At 45.7% G+C, this 3,539-nt stretch overlaps 1 pseudogene; it reads left to right on the top strand.

Annotated features, from left to right (window-relative positions):
- The first annotated feature begins 827 nt into the window (after positions 1-827).
- Positions 828-1,765, top strand: LOC140692200 (olfactory receptor 5G9-like; annotated as a pseudogene).
- Positions 1,766-3,539: the final 1,774 nt, after the last annotated feature.

Raw genomic sequence — 3,539 nt, 5'->3', positions numbered from 1 at the left:
CAATCCTCACTACCTCCATTAAAAAAATAAATAAAAAATGAAGTTAATTAATTACTAAACTTAATTACCTCCCCCATCAAAGTAAAATAAATAAAAAATGATAAAATTAAAAATCAAAGATAGCATTAAAAAATAAGGTGAAATAATGATATTTAGTTTTCAAGATTATTAATGGGACTACATAAGGGAAAAATATGAACAATTATTCTGCACTTAACTCGGTTCTTAATAAGATGCTGCTATATGCTTTGCATGCATTATCTCATTTAATCCTCACAACAATTTACAACATAGTTGTTACTATTATTAATCCTCCCCCAGAGGTGAAGAAAAGTCAGTGTTCCCAGGGTCAGACAGGTAGATTCCCGGGCCAATGAAGGACATACACTTAGCCTTGGGTTGTATAATCACCAAGTGCACAGCATTCAGCCTGAAACGGAGTGGGTGCTCCTTCTTCTCCAGCTTGCCTCATTTCCATTCTCCTGCATCCCTTCACCAGGTGTGCGTCCAACTGGTGAACTCACTGAAGCTGCAGTTACTGAGTGTTTATTCTGGAACTATCTCTGCTATCGGTTAGTTACAGGAACTCGAGCTTTTAGGCTGGTGTTTTCTCATCCATATGTTGACAGGGTTCTATAGAGTCTTAAAATATTGTAGCTTCAGGTCTGATCTTTTGCGCTGGCTTCTATCTTGCCTGTATTTCCTTAGCCATAGTGTGTAGCTAAGTCATATCCTCTCCAATGTTCTCCTGTGTCCTCCTTTTGAAAGTACGTCCACCCAATCTGTTGTGATGCGTCTACTCTCCGTGATGGAAACCAGCATCGGTCATGGCCAGTGAAAACTACACGCGGGTCACTGAGCTCATTTTCAGAGGTTTGAATTTCAACCCCAACTGCAGGTGCTTCTCTTCCTGCTCTTTCTGAGTTTCTACGTCATCAACCTAACTGGAAACTTGGGGACGGTTTTATGATACAGATCAATGCCTGCCTTCACACATTCATGTGCTTTTTCCTCAGCCACCTGTCCTTTGTGGACATGTGCTTCTCCTCAGCCATGAGCCTCAAGATGCTCACCGACTTCTTTGTGAAGAGGAAGGCCATCTCCTTCCTGGGCTGTGCTTTGCAGCAGTGGTTCTTTGGGTTCTTTGTGGTGGCAGTGTTTTCTCCTGGCGTCCAAGGCCTACGACCACTATATTGCCATCTGCAACCCATTATTGTATTCAGTTGCCATGTCCTGGAGACTCTGTATCCAGCTGGTGGCTGGTCCCTATGCCATTGGGTTCATGAACACTATGATGCACACAACAAATGCATTTTGCCTTCCTTTTTGTGGCCTCAATGTCATCAGTCATTTCTTCTGTGATATGTCCCCCCTGCTTTCCCTCATGTGCACTGACACCAGGCTCAACAAGTTAGTCGTCTTTGTGGTGTCGGGAGCCATGGGAGTCTTCAGCGGTCTGACCATCCTGGTCTCCTATGTCTGCATCCTCATCACCATCCTGAAGATCCGCTCTGCCGAGGGGAGGCACAAGGCCTTTTCCACCTGCTCGTCTCACCTGATGGCCATCTCCATCCTGTATGGTACTCTTGTCTTCATTTGCTTGTGGCCTAGTGCAAGTTTCTCCCTGGATCTCAATGAAGTGGTGTCGGTGTTTTACACTGCAGTCATCCCCATGTTGAACCCACTTATCTACAGCTTGTGGAACAAAGAGGTCAAAGGTGCCATCCACAGGATGGTCACAAAGAGGAAGTTCTGTAGGGCCTAGATTCTTATCTCCAAAGGACACTGGGAGAGGAATCAAAGAGAACAGACCAATTGTGTAGATTCCTAAAGATTCCAGGCCACCTGAGAGTGGGGGCTTGGTGGCACCTCTTTACCCATTCATTCATCCAGTTATTTATTCATCTGGTCACCCGATGTGGATTCATTAAAACATGCATGTGATCTTCTATTACCGTTCAAACCCACACCCACTTAATTTTGTTTCTCTCAGACACCTCACAGACCAATTATTTTCAAAACAATGTTATTATTTAATATCAGTTACTAATTGTTTAAATCATCCCACTAATACATTTTCTTTTTCTGCTGACTCCTTGGCAAATATTCCAATTCCCAAAAATGGGAATTTAAAAATTTTTGTGCTGGGTTTTACATGCACATCTAGCTCCCTTCAATAGGCATCTGTACAAAAACATGATGTGGGGCTTTATGTTTAACCTCATAAATGGAATGAAGCTCTTGGCTGTACACACCACTCTGGGGGACGGCCTTGAGACAAAGGACTATGTGTGTGTCAGGAACTGAAGATGGGCCCTGTTTACAGTAATAAAGGCCCTAGTGTTTATCTCCGATACATTTCATACCTGAAAGGGCTTCTGACCGAATGGGCTAAGACTGTATTTTCTCAGGACTCAATTTTCTGGTAGACGTTTAGAGGATTAACTAAGCGTCTCTGGTTTGGGGCTTGTTTGTACATAGGCCAGTGCCTTCTGAACCCTGACATGAAGTCCTTCCCCAGTCAGGAATGTACAGGGAAATGCTGTGGTTGGAGGTAGACTCACAGTCTAGATCTGCCTGTTATTAGTAAGGTCAGTACATTTGTAGCATCACGACGAACCGCATCCATGCAGCTCAATTGGATGGTTTTGACTCCTGTGTGTGTTGAGTGCTGGGCAGCCTTCAGGTCTGAGTGCAGTGATGGACCACCACTGAACGGGGAGAGCGGTCACCCCTGCCAGGGTCTTCCCATCCTCTCAGAGACCCAGGAAGGGTGCCCCTTCTATCTTACCTCTCTTGGTCTGTCTGTGCCTTTTCACTTTGGGATGAAGGGACCAAAAATAGACAGCGTTTCACTGAGGAAATGCATCAGACTTTGTAGATGACATTACAGTATCATGCTATAGAAATGTCCTCAGAAGTTAGGATAGCAGGTCTAAGATGTACTAATGTTCATCACCCTTTTGGTGTACCCCTCAAGCCCATAACAAGATAAATGGAAGTACTGATAATGGCTACCTTATCATAAGAACACTGTAAAGATTAAACTAGAGAAGGCATGTGGAATTACTTCATAAACTGTAAACATATCTTGCTGCCTCCTCATAAAATCTATTCGAGTGAATGACCCTGCCCTGGGACTGGCTGGGCTGGCCCCATTTACCAGTGAGCCTGCTCTAGCCTAGGGCCCAGCTTTACCCACCAGTGGGCAGACATCAGCTGTGAGAAAACTTTAGCTTCACAGCCTGTGTGACCCAGGCCACACACTAGCAGGCCAGACCCTGCCCAGGGACCAGCTGGGCACTGGCCCACCCACTAGAAGGCTAACACAAGCTTCAAGACACTCAGACCCCTGCAGCCAACTGTGTAAGGAACCGACCCCACCCACCAGGGATCCAACACCAGCTCTGGGATCCCTGGGCCCTGCAACCAGACCCCAAGACCCAGCTCTGCCCACCAGTAGGCTGTCATGAGCCCAGGACTACCAGTGGGTGGGCAATAGCCCTGGGATCTCCTTGACCCTGACTCCACCCATCAGT

The sequence above is a fragment of the Vicugna pacos genome, unplaced genomic scaffold (assembly GCF_048564905.1).
Source record: "Vicugna pacos unplaced genomic scaffold, VicPac4 SAC-SAT, whole genome shotgun sequence".
Taxonomy (NCBI): domain Eukaryota; kingdom Metazoa; phylum Chordata; class Mammalia; order Artiodactyla; family Camelidae; genus Vicugna; species Vicugna pacos.
The sequence above is the reverse complement of the archived record's forward strand: the minus strand, read 5'-3'. Positions and strand labels throughout refer to the sequence as shown.